Source organism: Eriocheir sinensis, chromosome 12 (genome assembly GCF_024679095.1).
Source record: "Eriocheir sinensis breed Jianghai 21 chromosome 12, ASM2467909v1, whole genome shotgun sequence".
In the NCBI taxonomy this organism is placed as follows: domain Eukaryota; kingdom Metazoa; phylum Arthropoda; class Malacostraca; order Decapoda; family Varunidae; genus Eriocheir; species Eriocheir sinensis.
The window spans coordinates 13,282,124-13,294,985 of NC_066520.1; the positions used below are offsets into that span (position 1 = coordinate 13,282,124).

The 12,862-nt window shown below is 41.5% G+C and overlaps 1 long non-coding RNA gene across 1 annotated transcript in view; it reads left to right on the forward strand.

Annotated features, from left to right (window-relative positions):
• Positions 1-12,862, forward strand: part of LOC126997434 (uncharacterized) — a 121,129-nt gene that overhangs the window by 57,387 nt on the left and 50,880 nt on the right. The window contains exon 2 of the long non-coding RNA XR_007752110.1: positions 2,967-3,087. This is a non-coding gene — a long non-coding RNA (uncharacterized LOC126997434). The remainder of the gene's footprint in view (positions 1-2,966; positions 3,088-12,862) is intronic.

A 12,862-nucleotide genomic window follows, 5' to 3' on the forward strand; every position in this document is an offset into this window, starting at 1 on the left:
TAGTGGAAGTGCAGAATAGTAGAAGAGAGGAAGAGGATGTTTAGGAGAGAATATGGTGCAGTAGATGAGGAGAGGAAGGGAAGTAGAGGAGAATACTGAACAGATGATGAGAAGAGGAAGAGAAGAGGAATATTGTACTGTAGAAGAAGAAGAGAGATAGAAGAATTAAATGTAGAAAAGAAGTATAGTGCAGTAGATGAAGAGAGGAAAAGAGGAAAAGAAGAATATTGTGCAAAAGATGAAGAGAGGGAGTGTAGAAAAAAAGGAAAAGAGTAAGAGAGGAAGTGAAGTAAATAAAAACATTGAACTGAAGATGAAACGAAAAAGAGAAGTAGCAAAGAAAAGAAGAATATTGTGCAGAAGATGAAGAGAGGGAGTGTAGAAAAAAGGAAAAGAGTAAGAGAGGAAGTGAAGTAAATAAAAACATTGAACTGAAGATGAAACGAAAAAGAGAAGTAGCAAAAAAGAGAATAATATTGTGCAGAAGATGAAGAGAAGAAGTGTAGCAACGAAGGAAAATAGTAAGAGAGGAAGTGAAGTAAATAAAAACATTGTACTGAAGATGAAACGAAAAAGAGAAGTAGCAAAGAAAAGAATAATATTGTGCAGAAGATGAAGAGAAGAAGTGTAGCAAAGAAGGAAAATAGTAAGAGAGTAAGTCAAGTAAATAAAAAAACACTGTACTAAAAATGAAAAGAGAAAGAGAAGTAGCAAAGAAAAGAAGAATATTGTGCAAAAGATGAAGAGAAGAAGTGTAGCAAAGAAGGAAAAGAGTAAGAGAGGAAGTGAAATAAAAAACACTGTACTAAAAATGAAAAGAGAAAGAGAGGAAGCAAAGAAAAGAAGAATATTATGCAGAAGATGAAGAGAAGAAGTGTAGCAAAGAAGGAAAATAGTAAGAGAGGAAGTGAAGTAAATAAAAAACACTGTACTAAAAATGAAAAGAGAAAGAGAGGAAGCAAAGAAAAGAAGAATATTGTGGAGTGGAGGAGAGCGGAGAGGATATAAATAAAAATACTGTACAGAAGAAGAAGTGTAAAATAAAAGGAGAATAATAAACATAAGAGAGAGTGCAGTAAAGAAGAACATTGTACAGAGGAGGAAGTAATATCGCGCGTTATGGTAAAAAGTGCGACTCCCATGATATTTATACATACTTTGGGGCCAGACTTATCGCCGTGTCGCCGCGAGTGGACAGAACAACAGGATTACTTCGCGTTGGTTCGTGGAGATAGCGTTTTACTTTCACTTTTTACTTGTTATGATGAAGATTACGAGCTCGGGTTTTATCTCTCTCTCTCTTTGTCTCTCTATAAGCCTGTGTCTGTATCTTTCTACCTCTGTCTTTTTGTGTTTGTTTCTGCTTCTGTATCTGTGTGTGTCTGTGTCTGTCTGTGTATCTCTCTCTCTCTCTCTCTCTCTCTCTCTCTCTCTCTCAAGTATATGGTGGCGTGCTTAAAAAAAAAAGTGTCTAAGGAAGGAAGAGGAAACTTTCACACGCCAGACAATCGTAGGAGGGAAACAAAAGGAGAGAGAGAGAGAGAGAGAGAGAGAGAGAGAGAGACGAAGAAATACGGTTATGTTTTCCAGCCATTGTTAAGCAGTAATGAAACTCTCTCTCTCGAAATATCCCGTCTAAAGAGAATTACTCATTGTTCTGTAACGCTGATCTTTTACGAATAAAAATAAATATAATGTTTTGTGTAGTTCATTGCCATGGAGACGCTACTGTGTGTGTGTGTGTGTGTGTGTGTGTGTGTGTGTGTGTGTGTGTGTGTGTGTAATCTCTCTCGCCTAATTAACCTTTTGCATTGGGTCCATGAAACATTTATTTTTGTGTTGGTGCAATTTGTTCACTTTCATTCGTGTGTAATTTAACTTCTAAACGAGTGGAATAATGATACTGGAAATAACAGCGGTACACTTCCATTTTTTTTCTTATATTGTCTATTTTTTATTTTTTATTTTGTCTGTGTAAAAGTATTCATTTATATATTCCTTTACCCTTTAATGAAGTTTCTCGCTCGTTCATTCAATAATATGCAAGTTTTTATACGTATATTTCTTCATCATCTACTTATTCACTTTATACTTTACTTTACCTACTAACTCCATTATCGGTACTTTTCCTATTTTTCAGATACGTGGGGAACCGATGCGCTCGTCTACTTATTTACATTATACTTTACTTTTCCTACTAACTCCATTATCGGTATTTTCCTAGTTTTTTCAGATACGTGGGGAACCGATGCGCTCGTCTACTTATTTACTTTATAATTTACTTTTCCTACTAACTCCATTATCGGTATTTTCCTAGTTTTTTCAGATACGTGGGGAACCGATGCGCTCGTCTACTTATTTACTTCATAATTTACTTTTCCTACTAACTCCATTATCGGTATTTTCCTAGTTTTTCAGATACGTGGGGAACCAATGCGCTCGTCTACTTATTTACTTTATACTTTACTTTTCCTACTAACTCCATTATCGGTATTTTCTTATTTTTCAGATACGTGGGGAACCAATGCGCTCGTCTACTTATTTACTTTATAATTCATTTTGCCTACTAACTCCATTATCGGTATTTTCCTAGTTTTTCAGATACGTAGGGAACCGATGCGCTCGTCTACTTATTTACTTTATAATTTACTTTTCCTACTTACTCCATTATCGGTACTTTTCCTATTTTCAGATACGTGGGGAACCGATGCGCTCGTCTACTTATTTACTTTATAATTTACTTTTCCTACTTACTCCATTATCGGTATTTTCCTAGTTTTTCAGATACGTGGGGAACCAATGCGCTCGTCTACTTATTTACTTTATAATTCATTTTGCCTACTAACTCCATTATCGGTATTTTCCTAGTTTTTCAGATACGTAGGGAACCGATGCGCTCGTCTACTTATTTACTTTATAATTTACTTTTCCTACTAACTCCATTATCGGTATTTTCCTATTTTCAGATACGTGGGGAACCAATGCGCTCGTCGTCAGTCACTTCTTTCTTCCTCTCCTGAGCCTCTTCTCGTGGCCTCAACAGCCTCAGCCCCGTCAAGAGACCTTCACGAGATCTAGAACACACAGGTAATTAGATCGACGTTTTTATCTCGCAACACTTTATGGCTCGTCTACATTCTTCTTTTTCTGGTAGAGCACACACCTGTTTTTTTTTCTTTTCCTTTTTTATCTCCGTTTCTTTAATCTTTTATTCCCGCTCATTTACTTTATTCCCATTTTTTTCCTCTCATCTCTCTCATCTCTCTCTCTCTCTCTCTCTCTCTCTCTCTCTCTCTCTCTCTCTCTCTCTCTCTCTCTCTCTCTCTCTCTCTCTCTCTCTCTCTCTCTCTCTTCCTTTCTTTTTCACCTCCGCTGTTCCTTTTCTTTCTCCTCATCTCTTTCTTCTTTTCTTCCCTCTCTCCTTTCCTTTATTCCATTCTCTCTACAACGTTAGTGAAGAAAAATTTGGTGCAGTCTGAATTTGCTTGTCTACATTTGAGTTTTACGCCATTGTTCCTCGTACGCAAAGTGTCATCGATCATAAACAATGTTGATCTGTCTACATTCGTGAAACCATTAAGTGTTTTAAAACAAGAGAGAGAGAGAGAGAGAGAGAGAGAGAGAGAGAGAGAGAGAGAGAGAGAGAGAGAGAGAGAGAGAGAGAGAGAGAGTGGCCAATCTAATTTTCCCTTGAGTCTCTAATTGAGTTGCGTCTGAGTTGGTGGCAGAAAACCTTGCTCTGTGCCCCCTGTTGTGATGACGGCGGCAGTGATGGTGATGGTGATGGTGATGGTGGTGATGATGATACGGTGATAATGAGGAGGATGAGGAGGGGATTAGGAGAAGATGATGAAGAAGTAGAAAAACAAGAATCAGAATAAAGAGAAAGAAAGAAAAAAAGAAAGAAAGAAAGAAAGAAAGAAAGAATAATAAATAAATAAATAGAAAAAAGGAAGAACGAAGGAAACTGAAAAAAAGAAAAGATGAATAAGAGTAAAAAAGAAGAAAAAGAGGAGGAAAAAGAAAAGAAGGACGAAGAGGAAAAGGAGGAGGAAGAAATACAAAAATAATAGAAAAAATAAAAGCTAAATAATAATAATAATAATAATAATAACAACAACAACAACAACAACAACAACAACAACAATAATAATAATAATAATAATAATAATAATAATAATAATAATAATAATAATAATAATAATAATAATAATAATAATAATAACAATAACAATAAAATACTCAGAAGAAGCACAAGAACAAGAAGAAGAAATAGGACAAGAAAAGAAGAAAAAGAAGAAGAAAACGGAAGAAAAAACAAAGAAAATGGAAAAAAATAAACCTTTTTACCACCATTACAGTCCCAAGTGGTTTGCCTGATTAGCATCGTTTTCCTCAGGTTCATGAATTACTTATTGTCACCCCGAGGAGTTACGTAAGGAAAACGGAGCCCAATGGAGGGAGGGGTGTTTGTCTAGCTTTGTGGCTCTTTGTTTGGCGGCGAGGCTGAGGGGGGCGCTGAGGGGGGGAGGGATTAAAGGTGCGGCAGAGAGAGAGAGAGAGAGAGAGAGAGAGAGAGAGAGAGAGAGAGAGAGAGAGAGAGAGAGAGAGAGAGAGAGAGAGAGAGAGAGAGAGAGAGAGAGAGAGAGAGAGAGAGAGAGAGAGAGAGAGAGATGTGGCTTTACAGACAGAAATTTATGAAGTTATTTGTCTTGATTATCTTTTCTCTTCATGTCTTTGGTGAGGTAAGCTTCTGTACGGCACAAACAGCACAATTAACCAAGAGTAACACGTGAAGTGGCTGACAGTATGATAGATTAACACAAGAATACATGCCTGACGGTCTGATAAAGTGACAAAACAGAAGTGGTGTACGGCACAGTATACTCTAAGTGAGGTCCGAAGTAACTGACAATGTTGTGAAGACTGCCAAAACAAAATAAAAGAGAACCGACGTGACTGACGGAAAACTTACTGAATAGAGGAGGCTGACGCTACTGTGCGGGCTATTGAGAGAGAGTTAAACTTACTGACAACATGAAGACGAGATACAGAACGGAGATAGCGACTGATGGGGCTGTGTAGACCAAGAAAGAGAGCAGAAGATGACTGGCAAAGCTGAGGAGGTGAGTGATGATGGTACAAGGCCGGCAGAGGGAAATCAGAAGTCACTAATAGAGAGAGAATGACTGGCAGAACAGGTGGAAGGGAAAGTAATGTACAGGCTAATAGAAGAAAAAACAAGAATGACAAGAACAAGATTGATAGGAAGAAACAAAATTAAGAAAGAGGAAAGCTAAATATAAGACAAAATAAAGAAGAAAGAGAAAGAAGAGGGGGAAAAGGAAGTGGAAAAGAAGTACGAGGAGATGAAGTAGAAGACGAAGACGAAGAAGTGGAACAAGAACAAAGAAAAAGCTGAAAAAAAATGAGGTAAACGAAATCGAAGAAGAAAAATAAGAAAATTATGAAAAAAAAGAAGACAGACAGACACAGACAATACAGAGGAGGTGGCTGACAGTACGGATCTGGCTTAACGAGAGCAGAGAAAGTTGACGAGAGGACGGACGTGGTTGGTGGCCGGGCTGGTAGACTGAGGGCGGGGAGTGGGAGCCTGGTATTGACTGAGCACTGAGCAGCCTATGTTGACCAAGTATACGAGAGGTTGGCAGTACTGTTCACGGTGCACGGAGAACAAAGAGCACGATAAAGCGATGTGATTTGACAAAAGATCAGAGAAAAAGGAAAACAGGAGGGAGTGGGAGGTAGGGCATAATGAGAGACGGAGAAAGAAGAGTACGACGAAAAGGGAAAAAAATAAAACCGAGCAACTGGATAAATAAAAGGTGACCACGATAAAGCGACGTAATTTGATAGAGCCCAGAAAAAAAAGGAAATATAGAAGGGAGGAGGAGGTAATGGAGGTGGGGAGTTGTTAGGGAGAGAGAAAGGAGTTAGAAAAGAATGGAGATGTAGGGAACTGGTAAAAAGGAGAAGAAATTAAAGAAGCTGGCCACGATAAAGCGATGTGATTTGACGAAAGAACAGAAAAAAAAGAATAACACAGAGGAAGGGAGAGGTAAGAGGGAGCTGGGGGTTGTCTGAGCGCAATAAGAGAAACGGAAGAGTAAGAAGAGAGGAGAAAATATCAGAAGGGTGGACTGGCAGAATGGAGGAAAAAGGAAAGAAGCCGATGTAGTTTGACGAAAGACCAGAAAAAAGGAAAGCATATGGTTGGTTGGGCATAATACGAGAGAGAAAGGGACGGAGGAGTAACAAAAGAAGGAAAAATATGGTAAAAAGGAGAAGAAATGAGAGAAGCTGATCATGATTATCCGATGTGGTATTACAATAGCCCAGAAAAAAAAGGAAAACATAGGAAGGAGGGAAAGGTAGACGGGTGTTGTTAGGGCATTATTAGAGAGAGAAAAGGACGGACGAGTAACAAAAGAAGGGAAAATATGGTAAAAAAGAGGAGAAATGTAAGAATCTGACCACGAAATATGCGATCTGATTTGACATAAGACCAGAAAAAACGAAAACATAGGAAGGAGGAAAGGTAGAGGGGTGTTGTTAGGGCATTATTAGAGAGAGAAAAGGACGGACGAGTAACAAAAGAAGGGAAAATATGGTAAAAAGGAGGAGAAATGTAAGAATCTGACCGCCAAATATGCGTCCGATTTGACATAAGACCACAAAAAAAGAAAAACAGGAGGGTGAGGAAAAGAGGAGGGATTGTAACGGCAAATAAGAGAGAAAAAGTGACTGGAAAAATAAAAAAGAAGGGAAAATATTGTAAAAAAGAGGAGAAATGTAAGAATCTGACCACGAAATATGCGTCTGATTTGACAAAAGACGAGAAAAAAAAAGAAAATCAGGAGGGAGAGGAAAAGAGGAGGGGTTGTTAGGGCAAATAAAAGAAAAAAATGACTGAAGAAATAAGAAAAGAAGGGAAAATATGGTGAAAAGGAGAAATGAAAGAATCGGACCACGAAATATGCGATTCGACTTGACAAAAGACCAGAAAAAAAGGGAAAACACAGGAGGGAGAATTAAGGGGCGTAATATGAGAAAAGGAGGAGTAAGAAATAAAGAAAAGGGAAAATATCAGAGAGGTAAAACAGACAGAAAGGAGGGAGAGTGGGAACTGTTAGAGGATAATAGGAGAGGAGGAGTGAGAAGAAAAGGAAAAAGAAAATATCAGACGGGGAAAACTGATAAAAAGGAGGAGAAAGAAAGGAAAGTATATGTACAGTTCTGGTTGACAATAAGCGGATAAAATTTTGACGGTAGGGTACAAAGTTAAAGAGAGAGAGAGAGAGAGAGAGAGAGAGAGAGAGAGAGAGAGAGAGAGAGAGAGAGAGAGAGAGAGAGAGAGTTTTTAAATGAAGATAATAAGAGACAAAAGGTTTCATTCGCGTGTAGCACTCCTTCAGGGACGCTGGAAGGGATCTAATAAAAGGATTACAAAAAGAAAAACTCGAAAAAGCCAATTAACGCAACAGGATTTTTCACTTTCCCTTCAATACGACCATGAAAGCGAGACGACTTAAACACCCGCGTCATCCTCTCTCTCTCTCTCTCTCTCTCTCTCTCTCTCTGTAATTGCATTTTTCCCTTGTTTTACGTGAATATTAGGTTGTCAACGTAATGTAATAGCAGTACCAGCAGCAGCAGTAGTATGGTAGTAGTAGTAGTAATAGTAGTAGTAGTGGTGGTGGTTGTTATTGTTGGTGGTGGTATTTATAAGAACAATAATAATAACGCTAATAATGCTACTAGTCGTCATAATCATCAGCGGCCTATTTCTTTAATGAGGCTTCTGACCAATCTGTTGAGTGTTCAGGGCAAAAATAGCTAAGTGGAGGGAGGGGAGGGAGGGAAGGTGCTTAGTCCCCTTATATTAACCTCTTGTGATACTGGATTAGCCAAGGAGACGCCTGAGTGGCTGTCTTTTCCTATTGACACTTGCGCGTGGGTACACCTTTAGATCTTGGCAGTATACACTCTCTTTTTGGTCACCTCGAAATAGCAACAATAGTAATAATAAGAATAACCACTACTTTCCCTTTTAGCACCTTGATATAATAATAATAGCAATAGTAAAAAGTAACCAATAATGTACCGCTACTTTCCTTTTGGTCACCTCGATATAACAACAATAATAGTAATAATAAAAAAGGTATTAATATAGTACACAACAAATCCGAGGGTCACTGGGACGAAGATGAGCACTGAGGCCACGCGCAGCTGTTAAGTATGCCCCCAAGTCTACCATTGCCTTATGTTAATACCGCAAGATCCACCTCTAAAGCCTAATACTTACTCTCTTCAAGCCTTTTTAATCATCACTATCATCTCCACTTTCCTCCTCGTCCTGTTTCTTTCTCCGCCTCCTCGTCGTGTACTTTCCCTCCTCCTTCGCCTCCTCCTCCTGCTCCTCCTCCCCCTCCTCCTCTTCTTGTTATCTCGCTCCTGATCTCTAGAGTCACGTCGTGCTCTGCTACATTTTTATTGGGGTCTGTCGCAGCTCCCATGATATAAATACTACGTTTGTGTGTGTGTGTGTGTGTGTGTGTGTGTGTGTGTGTGTGTGTGTGTCCTTATCTGCAACACGAATCATGCCAAGTAGGGAGAGAGAGAGAGAGAGAGAGAGAGAGAGAGAGAGAGAGAGAGAGAGAGAGAGAGAGAGAGAGAGAGAGAGAGAGAGAGAGAGAGAGAGAGAGAGAGAGAGAGAGAGAGAGAGTACACACTGACAGACAAACAAACAGACAGACAACGATTACATGTGGCACACGCAACACACCACCACCCCTCCCCCCCTTCCTCCCCCCTTCCCCCCCCACCATCACTACAACAACCATCACCTACCTACTTTCCCTTCCTTTCCTCCATCCCTCACCTACCTTTTCCTCCTCCTGACTCACAACCAAGTAATTTTACCTCCCCACCTCCCTGCCTATGCCTCTCCTTACCCTCCTCCTCCTCCTCCTCCCTTTCTCTCCCTTACCTCTCCTCCCTCTCCCGCCCTTCCTCCGTGACGTAACATGCGGCACATTTAGAGAAAGGCTAAGCGATTACTCTTCTTGTCCGTCTTCCCCCCTAGAGTATGCGGCAGGGGAGGCAGGGAATGGCAGGGTCTCGAAGGGCCTGCTGGGAAATAGGGGGAAGGAGAGGGTGCGGTAAGGAATTTTGTTGAAGGGGCATTGAGGAAAGTGTGGAATGCTAAAGGACTGAGAGAGGAGAGGAGGAGAGGGAAGGAAGGCAAGGAAATAGGGAGGAGGAGGAGGAGGAGGAGGAGGAGGAGGGTCTACCGTGAAGAATTTAATAGAAGGGAAATTGGGGAAAGTTTAGGGTGCTATATTGGGACTTACGGAGATGAAGAGGAGGGAAGGAAGGCGAGGAAATAGGGAGAAGAAGGGAAAGGAGGAGTAATAGAAAGGGGAACAGTGAGGAATTCAGTAGAAGGGGAAATGGAGATTGTGTAGGGACTAATGGAGGGGAGAAGGAAGGGGAGGGAAGGCAAGCCGAAGAAGTATATGGTGGTCACGAAATCGGGAGAAGAAGGGGGAGGAGGAGGAAGAGGGTGAACGGTAAGGAATTTAGTAGAAGGGGAAATGGGGGAAAGCCTTGGATTCTGTTGTGTTGAGACTGAAGGAGGGGAAAGGAGGGAGGGGAAGAAAGGAGGTAAGGCGAAGATGTATGGAAGCCACGAAATAGAGAGGAGGAGGTGGAGGAGAAGGAGAAGGAGGAGGGTGAACGGTAAGGAATTTAGTGGAAGGGGAAATGGGGGAAAGCCTTGGATTCTGTTATGTTGAGACTAAAGGAGGGGAAGGGAGGCGCGGCGAAGAAGTATGGAGAGCACGAAATCAAGTAATGGAGAGAAATTGAGGGGAAATGGACTGGATGGAGAAAAGGAAAGTGAGCAAGAGAGGGAGAGAGAGAGAGAGGTAGGAGGAGGCGATGGGGGGGGGGGGGGGGAAGGGAGATACGTATAGTAGGTTCCGTAGTGGGGAAAGTGATGAGCTGAGAAGGAAAGTGCCGAGAGTTATGAGGGCGTGAACGTACAAGGGGAGGGGAGGGGGATGGAGGGATGACAAGGGGACACATAGGAGTTTGGAATTATGTGGGAAAGGTGAGAGATCGTATGGGAGGGAGGGAGGAAAGTGGGGAGAGGAGGAGGAGGAGGAGGAGGAGGAGGAAAGATAAGTGAACGGTGTAGGGAAGCCGTAGATGGGTGAGTGAGGAAAAACCGGGAAATATGACAGCCAAAAAATCACGTTAGAAAACACGATAGAGTGAGAAGTGATGAAGTAGAAGAGAGGAGGAGGGGGAGGAGGAGGTGGCGTTGAGAAGGAGGAGAAGGGGATGAGCAAGGGGGATGGAGTGTAGGAGGAAGAGAAGAAGGAGGAGGGGGAGGTGTTGAGGAGATGGGATGTTCTAGAGGAGGAGGAGATGAGTGAGGATGGGTTGGAGGAGAAGATATATAAGAAGGGTAAGAAAGTGAAAGGTATGGCAAGGTAGGAAGGCAGGTGATACATAACTTACCTTACCTTACCTTTCAGTGTCTCATATGTAAAGGTAGCAATCAGGTGTGTATATATGTTCCTCTGTGTCTGTCTGTGTCTGCTTCCCCCTTGTTTACCCCACCAAGCGCCTGTAACTTTACGTGTGGTGTGTGTATCTATCCGCTGGTCTGTTTGTCTGCGTTGTCTAGTCCCGTCAGTCACTTGGTTTGTATGCGTAATCAGTTTATTCTGTTTATCTGCACTTGGGCCATCTCTCACTGTCTCTAAACGTCTCCATGTCTGTCTGTCTCCCCTCTCTCCCCCCCCCCCCCCTCAGTCTCTCGCTCTTTCTCTCACACACATACACATACAGACATACATCTCTCTGTCCGTATGCCAAATCTAACTCCCCCATCCTACTCTCTCTCTCTCTCTCTCTCTCTCTCTCTCTCTCTCTCTCTCCTTGGCCAGGCGTTCCACTTTTAGCTCTGCCGTTGGACACTGGGCAAACAGACAGACAGACAGACAGATAGCCAGACTGATATAATAATCGTCTTCATGCACAGATTAAGTCACCTTTCGAACACTCATCTGGCTATTAATACACACACACACACACACACACACACACACACACACACACACACACACACACAGACACGTCTTTTTTATTATATATCTAGAGTTTAACATCAAAACAGTTTTAGTATTAATGCATGTATATACTTGTGTCTAAAAGTATTTATATTTACACGTTAAGAGAGAGAGAGAGAGAGAGAGAGAGAGAGAGAGAGAGAGAGAGAGAGAGAGAGAGAGAGAGAGAGAGAGAGACAGAGAACTACACTTAAACACAAAAAAAGTATAGTTGGTTTCCGTGAAGTACGTTTGACAGTTCAGATTCTCTTTTTTTTTTTCTCTCTCCTTTCTACCGTGTCCTCTTTCCTTCTCCTCCTCCTCCTCCTCCTCCTCCTCCTCCTCTTTCGCTTCCCATTTTTTTTGCTTTATTTTTCCTTTTACTTGATCTGTCTGTCCTTCCGTCTGTTCTTCTGTTACGCCGGTCTTATGGTGTCTGACTGTCTGTCTCTGTCTGTCTATCTCTAGGAATAATATTTGCTCTGGAGGTTTAATGATGTTTCTCTCTCTCTCTCTCTCTCTCTCTCTCTCTCTCTCTCTCTCTCTCTCTCTCGCTCGCTTCCTAGAATTTTATCTCCTTGGAAATTATCATGTACATACAATTATATATTTAGGTAACTGTGTGTGTGTGTGTGTGTGTGTGTGTGTGTGTGTGTGTGTGTGTGTGTGTGTGTGTGTGTACTCGCATAAAGTCACATTCCTCTTTGATGATGGCGGTATCAGATTGGAACAGAACCCAGGTGTATGTTATTATTATTATCATTCTTCATCTTGTTCTTCCTCCTCCTCCTCCTCCTCTTCCTCTACTTGTTGTTTCTTTATTTTCTTCTCATTACTATCATTATCATTACCACTATTATCACCGTCATCATCACCACAAACAAGGAATCATTAATGTCATAACTATCATTTTTTTTTTTTTTTGTCTCCATTAGTAAGTCATGATCTGTGTGCTTCATCCAGTCACTCCCGTCAACGCAGTGTCTTCAGTCTAACGCACTCCAACGTTACATCTCATTCAACGCCGATTATATCCATGGTCACTGCTCTTCTTAACGTGCCAACTGTATTCCTCGCCCCACCCAACCTCTGTGCGCCTGCATGAAACTCGCTTACCAGTCACCGCAGCCACGCCGCTCACTTTCTCTGGCTTGACAGACTAGCTCGCTTCCCTGTCCGGGCTGTCTGTCCTCGTGCTGACTCATGGGCGGTTGCTGTGCTTGGCTGTGCTTGGCTTGGCTTGACTCTGCTTTCCTGTGGCTCCAACCTTAGTGTCACAATTCTATCATACTCGTATTTTCGATTATTTATGCCAGTTACTTATTGTTGGTCACGTAGATGATAATTATATACTTGATTTTTTGTTAGCTGGAGTTATTCTTAAGTAGCATGACACTTTATTATTGTCCTTCTTCTACTTCTTCTTTCGTAGTAGTATTGGTAGCATCAGGAAGGGGAGGAGGAGGAGCACAAAGAGGAGGATAAGTAGTAATAATTGTAGGAGGAGGAGGAGGAGGAGTAAGGGAAGGAAAATAGAGAAAATAAGGAAGAAAAGGTTAACCCCAGACATACATCTTCCAGCAACAATTATTTTCCACTTTACATGAGCATTAAGATTTCTCGACTCTACCTCTCCATGTATAGTGTGTGTGTGTGTGTGTGTGTGTGTGTGTGTGTGTGTGTTTAATGGGGTCTTCGTGTATAATATCTAAGGGGAGGAG